General features: G+C 34.5%; 1 protein-coding gene across 1 annotated transcript in view; it reads right to left on the minus strand.

Annotated features, from left to right (window-relative positions):
• Positions 1 to 16,555: 16,555 nt before the first annotated feature.
• LOC129755832 (transmembrane protein 26) overlaps positions 16,556 to 17,052 on the minus strand; it is a 50,804-nt gene continuing 50,307 nt past the window's right edge. Inside the window, exon 6 of the mRNA XM_055752514.1 lies at positions 16,556 to 16,967. The gene's annotated coding sequence lies outside the window, so the exon portion shown is untranslated. The remainder of the gene's footprint in view (positions 16,968 to 17,052) is intronic.

Raw genomic sequence — 17,052 nt, forward strand, 5'->3', positions numbered from 1 at the left:
CAACTGCACTCACATATGGAGATAGCGAGCACTTCTAACAACATGGAAACAAAAGAACTTACCAAAGCAGGTAAAAAACACTACTTTTTCGTGCTTTGTAGAGTGTTTGCAGCATAACTGACTTTAAATTTTAACCAAAACTCTTAGTATCGTATTGTTAATGTGATATAACAAAAAATGAGAATGTTGCTTTTACAACCTGGTCATATGCTATATAACTTATTAACTTTTCGATCAAAGATCATTGTGAAGCATAATCAATGCCAATAGTAGAAGGTTCAGTCCTAGTGTTTGCGATCACAAAAATGTGATTAAAAATTGAAATATAGACGGGCTTTACATAGTTTTTATATCGGGAGCTAAGCACTGGACACCAAAATCCTTTCCCATTGATAAAAAAAGTATGAGAAAGTGGCACAAATGTTGTAGAAATAATCGAATAGCTCAGTATGGCCAGCCCCGGCTGTAAAAAGATGAAAATATGATACCTTTACCGTATCCGTTTTCTACATTCGCCCAGTTTTGAGGTTTACCATACTAGAACGAACATAATTCGTCGTCAGTGTTTTGCTACCTCGATCGCTCACACACGAATCTTCAGTGTTCCACCGTCCATTTTAAATCATTGGGGAATTACGGATTCAAAACATAGCGCATAAATTTCTAAAAATGACAGTAAAATGTGCAAAACTTGTTTTGACCTGGTGCAAAAATGGGTATAAACGAATACGTTATTAGATTTTTGGATATAACATGAAGTCAGTAAAGCTGCAACAATCTACTGCCCCTACTTTCATAACAGTCCCATATACAAAAACAAGCAAGCGAGACAATCAGCTTTTCTGTTTTGGAATGTATTTTTAGATTGTGACCACCACTTTCAGCATAAACGAAATTCGTTTCTAGGTTGTCATAATAAATCGTTAGACCTAAAATTTTCGAAATTGGGTTATTGGCAAGGTTGAGAGCACCATTTTTATTCATTATGGGACTGTTAATCGACCATATTTGAAACCTTTTTCAAATCTACTACCATACAGAATATATTTTTCTCACCAAGCTTCTTCCTAAGACTTAAATTTGATCATTTTTGAACTTCTAAATGCAATTGTCAGAAAAAGAAACATACTTTAGGAAAAAATATCGTGAATTCCACATTGTAAGTCTTCTTACGATTTGTGATTGCATCCGATCGTTTTTCGCTCAGGAAGTCATTCCTAAGAAAGTCAGACCTGCCTTCGAAAAATCATTCGACATCAAGTGAGTTATATTTTTTAAAATGATTCAAAGCAATAAATCAAAGACTATTTCGCCGAAAGAAGCATTGAAAAGTAACCAAATCCGTGGTATTTCACATATGGGACTGTTATTCAGGTATATTTCATATAGGACAGCCACGAATTGATATTTTTTTTCGAAATTTCTAGAACAAAACCTCATTTTTTAGTGTTTTATGTTGAAGCCTTATGTTGACCTAAAATGTAGAAAAATCATATGCGACTGTTATGCGAGTAGGGCCAGTCTGAAAAGGTCGAAAAATTATTTTTTTTACCTGCTTTGATAAGTTCTTTTGTTTCCATGTTGTTAGAAGTGCGCACTATCTCCATATGTGAGTGCAGTTGCTCGACCATTGTTTGTTTTCGATGCAAAAAAAGAGATTTATTGTCATTATTTCTTTCATAACTCTTCAAGGTGTTAATGGCCCACTTTGGTGTCTTCAGATGAAAGTTGCATCATAAATCGAGCTATACAATGGTATTTTTTGCAAAATATTCGGTGGTGCAGACGGTACTTTTAGACGCCATTTAAAGTTTATTTAATCTTTTCATGTTGAAGGTCATTATTTAATTTTTTCCAACTATTTTATTTGGAAAGCTGATAAAATTTCAATGCATTTTGATGTGCTATTTTATAATTTTCGTTGAGAAATAACAGAGTTATGTAGCTTTGAAAAATGGTTATTTTTAATTTACAAAAAAATCTAACCGAAGCTAACTCAAAAAATATAAATGTTAGAAATCTGAAAAAATACATGTGTTTTTAAGTCGCAAAAATGAACCAAATTTTCAATTTTGGGGAAAATCTGAAAACCCCCGGCGCAAACCCGTCAGATAATTAAAAAAAATCCCCATTTTTTGGATCTTAGATTTACCTAGTCAAAACGCTCATTTTTTTAAACTCAAAATGAAGTTGTTTTGGTTGAAAACAGCACTTCAGTTGCAGCCCTCAACTTTGAGTTCGACTGAGCAATCGCAAAAATAAGTTCTGACTGGCATACTCAAACCTAAGTTCGACAGCCGAACTGCAATTTGAACTTTCTTCAAGCCTTTATTCGTAGCTACTCAAAATGCAGTTCGACAGCCGAACTCGCTAAGTGCTTTCAGTTCAATATTCACAATGAGAACTCCGTTTTGAACCATCGCAAGGAGGAAAAATGGAACTCAACTTTAGTTCATACAATCGAACCACGGTCAAAATTTAGAGCACTTCAGAGGCAGCCCTCAGTCTTGAGTTTGACTGGGCAATCGAAAAACTAAGTTCTGATAAGCATACTCAAAACTAAATTCGACAACCGAATTCCAATTTGAATTTTTTGTATGCCTTTATTCGTTGCTACCCGATATGCGGTTCGGCAAATATAGCACAAATGGGATTAATTTTGAGTTCGCAGTTCGTACTCCGTTTCGAACCATCGCAAATGGGAAAAAAGGGAACTTAACATTACGAACTATGTTTTGAACCTCAGTCTAACTTAATTTTGAGTTTAAAAAGCGTGTAGCCTCTAAAACCCAATAATAGGTTCAGTTCCACAGAAGAAAAAAATAATACTGATTTTTCAGAACAAAATATTCAATTTTCCCATACAAACGTTTCCTCATGTAAACGTTATATCTGCAAGAAATCAAATTCTGCAAAAAATCATGGATGAGTTTTGGACCAAAACAAAGCTTTTTAGACACCAAGGGTGAGAGATATTCAAAATTCAGTCTACTGTGCAATACGTTTTAAGTTATTTGATAGTGGCTCCAGAGACTGCTTAATACTTGACAATCACTTGAAAGCTTACGCGAAGTTCTGTAAGTTTTATGGCAGACATATTTAGTCGCCTTGTCTCGTAAAAGTCCTTTATTTTTAGAAAAGGTTTAAAATGTAATTACCCCACTTTTCCTGTTGAAAATTTGTTTTGACAAAGATAACTGCTTATCATATTTAACTCTCTAAATATTGATATAAGTTCAAGCCGTTTCATCAGAAAAAATTTATTCCAAGTTCATGTCTACTGAAGCTTAAAAAAACAATAGATTCCTATTAGAAACGCTACTTGGATAAAACATCTGGTCACCCGACAGCATTCCCATATGCCTGCACTATGTAGAGGTTGAAATTCCACACGATCCAGATTAATGGCAGCATAAGTGTCATGCATTATTCATGACTATGGCTGCAGCAGCCGTCAGCCACGAATAGAATAGAACGGAAAGAAAACGAAGACGCGCCTCGATGATGAGATTATTATCTTTTTATGTGTGGTTCATGAAATTGGAAAATTATCCCACCTCTTCCGGTTCCTCCTCGATTAGCATTCCTGGACTTGTGGGTCCTTTTCCTCGCTTTTCTTGATTCCTGAACGGTTCATTGGTGTGTTTGATGGAGAAAGAAATTAATTGTCCTTACACGGGCTATTGACTTTGGCACAATCGGACAAACCACAAAACCAAACTTCTTGGGAAATGTGACATTGGATTCCGATTGATTGAGTGTCGCTGCTAATTGTTTAATCGGTGGTTTTAGGGGCTTTAGTGGAATTTCCGTTCCATTTTCTCAGTAGAAAGACAGTTGAAAACATGTTAATTGCTAGTTTTCTGGATGTCGGAATTTTTCCAATACAATTAACAACTAACTAACTGCATTGTCAGATGTCATGAACTTTTTGGTGCAATTTTTTTCACTGTCAAAGTTCGAGAGTCTGATTTTCAATGTTTCCCGAAGCATATGAATCGGGGGTTTTTTTCCCTTCTTTCATCACGTTTGCTTTCGATTTTTCTCGCATTACAAAGTGCCGAACCATGTCAGTTCATTAGAGCTTACTGGGAAATAGGATGTTTTTATGTAGCTCAAACAAAGTCCTGGGTATGTTCCTACTGTACGTGCATTGTAGGTGAGCTATAATAGTTGCAACAATACGACCATGCTCTCACAGCGGGCTATTTTATCATACTGAGAAAAATGGGGTTTTGTCTATGAATGGAAAAGAATAATATATTACTTTTGATCAATTCCTGAGTAAATTTTTAGTTTTCTGTTTCCATTAGTTACTCTCATTTTCGAAATTTAATAGATTTTGGAAGTTGTTTTTTACTTTCACTTCAGTTACACAAATATTTTTTTTCAAAATAGGTGATTAATACCTCGTCTTTGAACAATTTCATGAAGCTAAGCTATTGGAGAGGATTAGATTTCCATTCCCTAAGAATTTTCATCTGTGAAGATACCTACCGGGAAACGATGTACCAAAAATCTCCAACCCATCTTTCAGAGTCGTTTATTCAGGGCTTTGCCAGAAAATCCCGAAAATCAATTTTCATCATTGTCATCATTCTTCGGGGTAAATTTTTCGTTGTCTCTGTCATCAAACCAGGCGGAGTCCAACAAGGGCTCAAACGAGAGGATCAAGCGTGAAATTTGGACTGCTGGAAAAAAATGCAGATTGGAAAGGATTTCGGAATTTATGCCAGTAACGAAACCAATTACGAACAGAGGTGATGATTTTCACAAGACTTGGATGAGCAAAGTGTCGCGCTGCTCAGAGGATTAGACGTCAGTTTTCTAACATAAATGATAAAAATAATATTTATTAAAATATCGCCAACCTATCTTAAATTCTAGAAAATCACAAGAAACTAGTTTACTTAAGATTAAATCCAATTTGTGTCATTTTCTCTTTTTTAACAGTGATGTAGTTGGAGTACGAGTCCTATTCAGAAATCTAGTTGGTATAACTAGAAGCCCACAGTACGAATTATTTGCTAATTATAATTTTTGAGCTCGCAAAAAATATAGGGGAGACGGAGGATACTTGATCCATGGGGATACTTGATTTCATCGCTGTATCTCGAAACTGGAATGACCTAAAAATATCAAATGTTCTTGAAAAGTGTATCAAATAGAACAAAACAGCAATGCAATGCTCTTATCTCAACACGTTTTAAAAAACTTATTTTTCAAGCTGTTGAACTTTGTTTGAAAATTTTACAAAATGCGATTTGAGGATGTTTTTTTTATTTTAAAATGTTTCCCACATGAAAAAAATATAATAAAAATATTTATTCCAATATGTCAATCGTTGGCCATAATGCCATATTTTCAGTGCAATAGTAAAATCTATTTTTTTTAAGAAAAAGTTTTCCAAAATGTATGTAATGGGTTTAATTGATTCCTAGAGTCCTAAGAGATATATTTTTCGTCTGAATGGAACGTGAAATTTGTTATCACGAAATTACTAATATTTGTTCAATAAATTACGTTTCTACAGTGATTATCTGTTAAAATGGACTAAAAATACTTTATTTATCTGAAAACTACATAATTGCGCCCTAAAGTATGCAATGTAAATAGGGTAGTAGAAAAAGTTTTAAAATTCTCTATGTCTGAAACTTCTAAACTGTGAAATGAATACTAATATGGCAAAAAATAGTCAACGGACCGTTTATCTTTTGATTTTGCTAGATTTTTGCCTAGGGCCAGAGCACCCTGAATAAAGGATCATGCCTTTTTTAGTAAAGAATTAAGTTTCCTTTAACTTAAAAAAAATTTACAATTTCTTCGTCTCGCTAAAATGCTTTCACAATATGCAAAAGACGGCGAGTTGCTAGATTTTCTCAAAAATATATGATGAAAATAAGAAAAGGGGATCAAGTATCCCCATTCTCTCCTTAATATAAGAAAATGTAAAAAGTAAGACTCCAATTTTGTTGTGGTACTTCCTCGAATGTTTTGAGATATTGTTTTCAAACTGTGAGATAATTAGAATTGGAGTTTAATTCAATTTATAATAATTAAAAATGAATAATAAACTGAAATGAAATTCACACCACTTCAGATGGAATTAACCTTACTACATAAATCATTCTACCTTTCCAAAACCAACTCTAAACACAAATATTTTTTTTTTAAATTCTGCGTTTGTAATACTAATGGAAAGATATTTCATAATTTATAAATTATTCGAAATGCACGGGGATTTTTTATTGTGTCTTGAAAAAACTGACCCCTGTGTCCCACACCAAATTGGGTATTTTTGCTTGGAGATTTGTACAAAGATTTGCTGAACGTGTAAAGTCTATAAGGCATTTTTTCTGTACTTCAAAAATTGAAAAAAAAAAGCTACTCAAAGAGCAATGAGGGGAATTCGCGCAAACTTCAGAAAAATACTAAATTCTTTCAACGGGACGTTCGAGAACAACTCGTAGTCGAGCTGCAACTGTGAGTTTGTTATCAAACATTCTACACAGTTTTAAGAATCAACAGAAGACGATAGGGGGTCCGAGGTTTTTTTTATCAGTAGATTGGATAAGGTTGTCAGATTGCCCAGTTTTACCCGAGTTTGCCCGGGTAAATTTTGTATCCAATAATTTGGGAAAAATCCGGTCCGAAAAAATTGGGATTTCAAAGAAAAATACTCAGATTTTACCCAGTTTATTCACTTTATTTGCCAAATCAACCAAAAAAATAAATTGTGGTATAAATTTTATGTTATTTATGCACCCTAGGCGAAATTTTTTGAGCAAGTTTTATAAAAATAATCATGAAAGGTTTTTTGGATGCCTAAAATACGAGTTGAAATCGCTGCTGCGTTCTGATGAAATAATTTATCAAGTGTTTCTATCTTGATTTTTGTTGAGAAATTTCTTGGTTTTTACCAAATTTTCCCGGATATTGCCCGGATTTTTGGTAGAAAAATTCGAAATCCAATGCCCGGATTATGCCAGGATTTGAGATAAAATAGCCCGGATTTGTCCGGCCTGGAGACGTGCTGAAAAAATTCTGGAAACCTTAAGTTAGGACGAACAAGCTTCGTTCAGGATACTACAAAGCGGCATCATAGTTTTGACCATAACTATTTTCCAATCAAATTTTTTTGCATTTTTGATGATATTGCATTATATTGAAGATAACTGATAATGATATTACATACATACATTATACGGGTAAATAGCCTTTTTAAATTATTTTGGCAAATTTCTGGATCCAAAACATAAAACGCAAAAAAATTATTTTCAGTTTGGCTCCATCTGCAAAATTACTGGACCGATCACAAATACTATTTTGGAATAGCTTTTTTTTTGTTTTCGTGTTTGGAGGGCATTGTAAAGTTCAAAATGAATACAAAATGGTCCGATTATGGTGTGTGATTTAAAAAAAACTCGTTTATCACAAAAAAAAATACTTTTAAATATCTTTGCAGCTGGATTTGCATTCTTTGGTCAGCTCAAAGTCCAAAATAAGCAGTAGGGTGAACTTCTGAATACATTCGACTTTTTTTATTTGTTTCACTCTTTAAAGGATTTCCTGAGGTGAAATTAAGTCAAAAAAGTTACTTTTGTATCCGAGAAAAACAATTTTCCATAAGAACCGCGAACCCATTGAAAAATACTAAGCTATTTTGCAGCTGGCGCTCAGTGAGAATTTCAAAGAGGTAAATTTTCTAGAAAGAAATGACGAAAAAGTTGATCTCAGCTGTTTCAGATCTTGTGCAAAATCTTTTGGGTAGAGTTGGGCCTAATACGATTGAAAAAAATGTATTTTATTGAAATGGAATGAAGTAGAAAATATATCAAAAAAAATTATAAATGGATAAAAAAATCGGTGAACCATGGAACTTTTTACAGAGTTTTTGCTGAGATGAATTTTGATGTGTAACACCTTTTATTCAGCAGAAAATTGCACTATCAAGAATTTACGAATCAGCTCAGAAATATCAGGTCTTAGCAGCATAATAAAATAAGTTCTTGCTACAAATTATTTTCGATTCGCTGACATTATTTTTGAAACTTCAGAAATCTATTTTGAAATAAAAAAATAGTTTTTGTAACCAAGGTTGCCGAAAACAAATCTGTGTTTTTGCGAAAAAGAAATCTGACTTTCTGTGATTTTACCCAGAAATTCTGTGATGGAAACAGCGTGAATTTCTTTTAAAAGTCATGATGAAATGAGTCTTTTTCACATTTCACTTGAGAAAAATCAATTGTCATTATCAATCTTAGCATGTTCTTAAAAAAAAGTAAGAAATCCTAAATGTATGTTGACATAAATATTATAATTTAAGAAATTCGTACAAAATTTTAAAAATCTGAGGAATCTGTGAATTTTTCCAAAAACCTGTGTTCTGTGGCACATAGTCTGTGAGGAAAATTCGCTCAAAATTCTTTGAAATTATAGATATTTCTGTGATTTCAGCATCTTTGCTCGTAACCCAACGTATCTAAGTGCAAGACGAGTGGTTCAAAAAGAGAAGTTAGGCAAAAACTTGAGACTTACTTGATAGATATCTATAAATTGGGATGTGAAACCCTTTAAAATATGAAAAATACCCAAAAGTGGCAATTTCAGCTTTAAAGGTTTCTGGTATTCGGTGGTAGTACAAGCCAGAGCCATGGGAAGTATCACCTCATAGGGAGAAGGGTAGGGGGGGGGGGGGGGATCACCAACCAATTTTATACTATGATATTTTTTTCAAATTATGCAGAAATTTTTAAAAAATGCCTTCAAAATAAATCAAACTTTCGAAAGTGAAAGTAATAGATTAAAATTTTGCGGTTGAAATCTGATTCTAGCTAACTTATTCCCAATTTTAAATTTTATTTAGAAATTTAGCTTTTGGGAGAAACTGCAATATCAGCAATGTTAAGCAATACACCAAAAATATAGAATTCTCCCCTGCAATTTGTGTAATAGAAAAATAACAGAATGGATATCATAATTTATATCCTGTGGATGATAAAAAAAAATAAACCAGGGTTTTTCACTCAAAATTTGTAAATTTCAACTAAATTATGTATTCAAAAGACTTGTTGAAAAATTTCAAACTTTTAAATAGAACTCACAATTGAAATTTTATGTATACGATCTCTTGCGTTATGAATTCTCTAACAAAAAAGTCATCTTGATATTTTAATGTGAAATTCATTGATACTCATTTACGAGCTGAAACTGAATCTGAACTTTGAATATCACTTCTAAGTCTGTACTATGCACCTGCATTCCGAATTTGAATTTTGGATTTGTTTCTAAATTTCAATACGATTTCTGAAGTATACAAAAATAAAGATTTTTAAACATACCTACATTCCAATTGAGCATTTTCATTTCAAGCCAAGCTTTGAAATTTGTATCAGACTCTCAACGATGCATCTATAATTCTAATTCTGATGTTTTGTGGTTTAATCTAAATTTATTATTTTTATTATTAGATACTTTTAATCCGATTTGTTAATCTGAATTAAAATGTAAATAATATGCAAATATGATAAATCTTATTCAAGGTTATCAATTCTGAATCGCCATTTCGAAGATTTATAATGATTAAGTTCTGCATAAAAACTAATTTTTATTTTTTTTTATGTTTTTTTTTATTATTTATCTTTAATTAATAATAATTTAATAATAATTTATTCATTGAAATTACGGTAGCCTTAAAGTTATATGTAACTATTGCACAAGGTCAAGGAAATAATAATAATAATTGATATTTTTCAGTGGTTTATGACGAAAAATAAAACTGCTGTTTTTACGTTTCGGCTTACTAAATTTCAGCCATCCTCAGAAAATAATTTGTTTTGCCGCGTGTTTCCTTTACGGTATTTGTACCAAGGAATATCGTAAATATGAGGATGGCTGGAATTCAGTAAGCCGAAACGCAAAAAACAGCAGTTTTTTCACCAAATAATTTCAAATAAAGCAGACCATAAGAAAGTGCGGTGATCAAACCCAACAAATAAATCTTTATTATGGGATTTTACAAAATTTAATTAACTTCGAATGAATATAAACAAAAACTTTTTCTCATCTTGGGAAAATTATTATCTAAATATTAAAAATGCATATGAGATTCAGAAGTCATAAATCAAATTTTTAATGAAATGCAAAACCAAATTTGATCGATTTTAAACCCACTTTTCTTTCTATTTTCTAATGATGATTCGAACTGAAAATCAAGAATCCGAACTGGACACAGAATCCGAAATATGAAAACAAAAATACAATTAAGATTTTGGTAATATGGAACAAGAACTTCTGGAATGAGTTTAATCTTATGCTTTTCTGGACCCTCTTAGGGGGAGATGGGTTTAACCCCCAACCCTTTCCTACGGCCATGGTGCAGGCAATCATAAAAATAAATAGTGGTAGAAAAACAAAAGATGCAATTCGTGCACATTTTTGGAAAAGTTTGTTTGGAGTTGCTTTAAATTTTTCTTTCACCACATCGATACTTAATGTTATTTTCTGAAAAAGCATTCCATTAGATACGGAAATCCACGGGTTTATACGCCAGTATAAAGGAAATAAACTCCTTAATAAGACGTGCTTCGAAAAAGGTTCAAAATCACACAGTTTTGCTGAAACTGAAAAAAATCTTACCTCTTGTGATCATCATGCCCTTATTTCCCCAACCTAGGGATGAATCATCCAACAGGATGAAAATCCCAGAAAAATATTAGTTCCCCATCATGAAGTTTCTATGAAAACAACTTTCAGTTTCAGTTGCTTGACCAGTATTATAGGCATTATTCATTATCTATTGATGGGCTTTTGATATAGAAAAGTTGCTTCCCGAGCCGATGTCGTAAGTTTGAACTCAAAAGTAAACATCGAATACTGTTTTACCGGATAAGTTTTTCATTAAATGTCTGCCAACTGCAATGTTGATAAAAAGTCGCGAATGCCACTATGATGGTCAAACAAATATAATCGAAACAAAAAAAATATCTGTAGATATTACAAGATAAAAAATCGTGAAACCTATCCGGGGTAATATTGATCACTTTTTTCAATACTTTTCGTTTTTTTTATTCTGTAAAGGGAAATGTGGAATGTTCCATATTTTTAAAATCAGTACTGGACTCCTATGAACGATAATCATGGTTGCAGAAATTTATTAGACTACTTGAAACTTGATTTAAAAATCGATTTCATCTCTGTTTAGAATTTGATGCTTTGGGGTAACGTTAATCAGTTTCTATTTTGAGGGTTTTAAAGATTTTTCTTGATGAATACAAAACACCTTCATAATATTTACAAATGCTAGTTTATCAATTTTACCTTGCTTTTTTAAGTTATCTTTTAAAAATATTTATAATCGAAAAAAGAACTAATATGGTGCATACATTTAGGGGTATAACTTAAAATAATTGCCAAATAGTTTGAGCTACAAAATAAAGATGAAATTTTTCCTTCACACAACACCCCTCATTTTGAAGGTGTGTGTGTGTAGAATGTTGCTCCTCTTTTGATTTTGGAATTCTCTCTTCAGTTGTCAAAATGCCGTCCAAGGAAGAAGAGCAGCGTATCAAAATTTTGCTCGCGCATCGCGAAAATCCGAGCTACTCGCACGCAAAGCTGGCAAAATCGCTAAAAGTTGCCAAATCAACCGTTACAAATGTTATTTAAGTGTTTGGAGAACGTTTGTCGACAGCCAGGAAGTCTGGATCGGGGGGAAATCGAAAACCGGATGCCGCTGAGACGACAAAAAGAGTTGCCGGTAGTTTCAAGCGAAACCTTAACCTCTCTCTTCGAGAAGCCGCAAATAAGCTGGGTGTATCGTCTTCAACCGTGCATCGAGTCAAAAAACGAGCCGGACTATCGACTAACAAGAAGGTAGTGACTCCAAATTGCGATGATAAACAAAATACGACGGCCAAAGCGCGTTCCCGGAGGCTGTACACGACGATGCTGACGAAGTTTGACTGCGTGGTAATGGACGACGAAACCTACGTCAAAGCCAACTACAAGCAGCTTCCGGGACAGGAGTTTTATACGGCAAAAGGAAGGGGAAAGGTAGCAGAAATTTTCAAGCACATGAAACTGTCAAAGTTCGAGAAGAAATATCTGGTTTGGCAAGCCATCTGTACCTGTGGCTTGAAAAGTAGCATTTTCATAGCTTCCGGGACTGTCAACCAAAAAATTTACGTGAAAGAGTGTTTGAATAAACGTCTGCTGCCTTTCCTGAAGAAACACGGTTGTTCCGTACTGTTTTGGCCGGATTGGCATCTTGCCATTACGGTAAAAAGGCCATGGAGTGGTACGCCGCCAACAACGTGCAGGTGGTTCCCAAGGACAAGAACCCTCCCAACACGCCAGAGCTCCGCCCAATTGAGAAATACTGGGCTATTGTCAAGCGGAACCTAAAGAAGACCAAAAAAAATGCTAAGGGCGAGCAGCAGTTCAAGGCAAACTGACTTTTTGCGGCGAAGAAGGTGGACAAGGTGGCTGTACAAAATCTGATGGCAGTGGTTAAGCGTAAGGCCCGGCGATTCGGATTTGGAAAAGCGGAAGCCTAACTGAATATTATTCCCGAATTTTATACTAATTAAACTTGAAAAAAAAAATTTAATTTGCTTTTTTAAAAAAACGATTTCACCGATTTACACGCGTTTTCCCTTGACCAAATTTTGACCGTATCACCCTTTAGCTGATTAGATTTGCAGCTTATTTTCATCAAATCTAAGGCTTTCTTAAAAAATCTTATTCTTTGTTAAAATCAAATAAACTAAATTGACTAGATTGTTTAGCAAATTCAAAGTTTACACGAATCTAGTTTACAATTTTACAGATTTTTGGATGTATTTTCAAAAATTACTATGTAATACATAAAACTTTCAATGTAAAAGAACTTAAAAATGGTTAAGTAAAAAGTAATATTCAAGAAATATTTCTTTGAATTTTTTAATTCGTGTTTTGTTTGAGTAAATGAATCATAGAAAAAAATGGGTCACCAAAAACCCTCCCCCCATAGAGCCTTCTTCCTACTGCCCTGTTTTCAAAACTAGCACTTCAGTTTTAATTTTTTCGCCAAGCAAATGAACTTAATTTGTTAATGTTAAAATTATTTTTCTGGAATTCTTTTTTAAATTTACTATTCAAGTTCATAAAAATAGGATCAGAAGATAGTCAGCATATTTGACCTAATGTAGGTAACAGAAATAGAATTTCATTTTAAGCCATTTTTTTTTTGTTATTCAAATCGCTTTATTAGGCATGATATTTTTTACAAATAAAACCGCCTTTCATTTCAACATATCAAAGTATTTCGAGATTCTTCTTGGCTTAAGATTAGTTGATCATAGATCAAGTTTTAGAATAGCTTTACAAATCTATAAGTTTTTATCGGCCTTATTTATTTGACAAAATTCTTTTCCATTTATTCATTACACAAAGAAATAGCATTTTAGGTTCTAATGTTTTAAAACTGATTAATCGAAAAACTTGGCGTTTTAAATTTGATACATTTGTCAAATATTGTGCTCCACCACTAATTTACAAAATTCGGGCATTTTAATGTTCTAAAATAAGGTTGCCAGATTGCCCGGTTTTATTTTGGAACAGTCCGGCCCGGCCCGATTGCCCGGATTTCATTGGAAAATGCCTGGATGTTGCCAGGATTTATTCACTTTATTTGGCGAATAAAACAAAAAAAAAAATTGCGTTTTAAAAATTTATGCCTCCAAAACGTATTTTTTGAGCAAGTTTTATAAAAAAAAATCACGAAAGGTTTTTTGGAAGCCTCTAATACGATTTAAAATCTGTCGAGGTAGTTTTATGAAAAAAAAAATTTTTCAATATTTTTTTCTTGATATTTGTTTAAAAATTTTTGGGTTTTGACAAAATTTGCCCGGATATTGCCCGGATTTCGGTCGTCAATTTTGAAATCTGTAACCGGTTGGTTACAAATCGTTTGATTTTTGTTTTCATTTTGTAGTTTTGAATGTTTAGCTCTAGAAAATTCATGTTCCTTGTTCAGTCTGACACCAAGATAGCACCACAGTAGGCTACATTTGCTGCGAGCTGCTGTCAATGGAGGAAAAGGAGGATCATGTGGAAAATGGAATGAAAAAGTCGAAAAGGAAGCTTGCTTCCAGATTTCGATCTCTCTTCTGTACCAGGCGTCCGTGTGTGAAGTCATAGTTTCCGTTTAGTGTCTGTGACGTTCTAAGGAATTCACCCGATAACGCCAGTTGGCTTACTCACGGGTCGGCCCGCAGATCCCTTGTGGTCTCGCGCCTTAACGTAAAGGATCAGCATCTTCGTCCTCGGGTTCTGCGGATCCCTAACTCTCAAGGAGGACTTCCCTTCTCGGCCTGTCCGGATACGGGGCACTCTCGTGGGCAGGCCGATTAAAAGCCAAAGAAGGAAGACGCCTGCAACGACCGAGTCCAGCAACGCCCGCTGGCGCCGACGGTTTCGGCACCCCGTCGATACGCCATAACATCGACGGCCCTCCTGCTTCCGGAATTGGATTTCCGGAACTGCGACGTCGCTACACAGCAGCAACAGCAGCAGCAATCACGGTTAGTTGAAAAAATTACACGCCACACAAGACACAGAACATTGTTTTATACACACAGACAACACGCCACAAGAAAACATTAATAAAAGCAAATATAGAAACATGAAATTTCCGATTTGTTGTATTTTACCCGAAAAGTCCTTGGTTACCCAGTAGCCAGCCGGCCCTGAGGTTCCGTACTCTTAGAGTACCTTGCCTTGGCTGGTCTAGCCGCTGCTTTTCTATCCGTAACAAATCTAATGCCCGGATTTTGCCTGATTTTTATCAAAAATTGCCCGGATTTGTCCGGCCCGGATAGGTATTGAAAATTTTTGGCAAACTTATTCTAAAATTCAGCGTTGAATCTTTTTATTAGCTCCACGTGAAAAATTGTAGAAGCTAAATGAACGACCCAGTTTGCTCTCGATGAACAAGTCATCATAAAAAAAAGCTTCGTAAGTTATCCAGCCCCGCAGAATCCAACGAGCAATCATGGATTAGCCGGAAATAACCATAGGAATGACGGGATTACTCTAACAATGTCAAGAAGATACAGGCCAGGCTCGATAGAGAATGTACTTACCTCTACTCTGAAGCGATTCGATTGGTACCGGGAATGCTGCTGATAATGATTTTGAGATTATGTCGAGATGATTGCCATGTCTCGATAAAAAGCTGAATCGGTGACAACAGTAGATGGGGTGGAAATTCTGCTTCGGCTGACGAGTGAAATGAAAAAACCATAAATATAGTAAGTAGGTACATATGAATGGTAAAATTTTCTTGGGAAAGGTGAATTAGAACCGGTACAAAATGGGGTGGATGGAAAATGACAAGTCGATGGACAGGTTTGGTTTTTCCAATCGGAAATGGATATCGATTCAGTTCATTGACTAGATCAACATGTCAGCGTTCATTGAAACAGGTAAAATGCATTACGTTTTTGTTTTAAGAAGTACTCAGTAGGATACGGTTATTTAACCTTCCATATTGGATTGGAGAATAGAAAAATCTTAAACATTTAGAAGGCTGCCCCTCCACTTAACCACCATCTGGATGGGATGGAGAAAATTCCCAGCAGGTAGGATGTATTGCGCAAGAGCCTGACATTGACAAACGTTTGTTGTAAATAAATATCCCGTGGCTTCTTTCGGTCATTCGACTTCGACGTTCGTTTCGGTATGTACATTCGAGAGAGCGTAATTAGTTACGGTCAATCAAATCACGAGAAATGTCTGCCCCTGACAGGTTCAGCTATCGGAATTGCTTCAAATAGCTGGAACTCGGGGGATGAACTACACAAAAGAAAATTCCTAGGGATTATCTCTAGATAAGTACTTAAATGCTGATGTTAAATGCTCGTTATAGTACTTTTTTAAACGATAACAAACACACACAGGATCTCAATGAAACTTGATGTTTCCTAGAAGAGATTTCTTTTACTTAACTCTAATCGTACAATTTTCTAAAATATGATGGCTAGCATCTTAAAAATGCTAAAATCACCTACCCACAGAAAGTGTACTATGCCGTGACCGGGATTCGATCTCATGACCATCGGCTAAGAAAACTTGAAGGCTATCATCTACACCATGCCAGCTTTGTAATTTACAAATTACAAAATTAGTCAGACAGAATAAAAACTCACAATTCCTTATTGTAAATTTCGATTGGGATCCGAAAATATGTTTTGAAATAAAAAATCAGGGTAGGGTCAAAAATGTTATGCAAGGATAAGAATTCAGAATAAGATATCATGGTACAAAAAAAGTTCTTCAAACTAGCTCCAAATTTAATACAATTTAAATGTCATTTTTTTATTACACTATGAATTTTCATGTTTACATTCTTACATTTACCAGGATATAAGATTTATATCGTTTTAACCAAATCTCAATTTGTTGCAATTTTTAACAAGGTTTATTTAATGCTTTCAATTTGATTTGAAAGTTTTCGTCTGAAGAAATATTCTTCTACAAAAATCAAGAACAATCTTTGAGTTCTTTTCTAAAATTATACCTCAATTAAGGAGTACCAACCACTAAAAACACTTGAGTACATTAATCTTGAGAAACGACCATCCCAAAGCTCGCCCATTACAAAACTTACACGCACCCACAATAATTATTGTCAATCAGCATCATTATCAATGGCACAATTGCTTTGTCGTTATCCGGGACAAAAAAAACCTCAACTCGATGTCATTCAAGCTTTTGTTTCGTTGTTTCGAAAGCGCACTCCAATTGTGGTGGTCGTGGTCGTTGTGGTGTTGTTTCCGGTTTTTTTTTCTCTTTTCACTGGTCCCCTAAGATCAAGAGCCAAATCCTGACGGTCGGTCATCAAATCCGCCAGATTCCGTCGAGAGTAGATAGTCTCCTTCTCTCGTAAAAAACTAACCAACAAACGGTTGAAGGAATGCCATTTCCTGAAAATATAACAAAATAACAACGGGAAAAAGCCATCAAACGAGGAGATCTCTTTCAGTCGAGTAGCAAAGGACGAGTTTGGCG

This window comes from Uranotaenia lowii, chromosome 3, assembly GCF_029784155.1.
Source record: "Uranotaenia lowii strain MFRU-FL chromosome 3, ASM2978415v1, whole genome shotgun sequence".
NCBI classification, from domain to species: Eukaryota; Metazoa; Arthropoda; class Insecta; order Diptera; family Culicidae; genus Uranotaenia; species Uranotaenia lowii.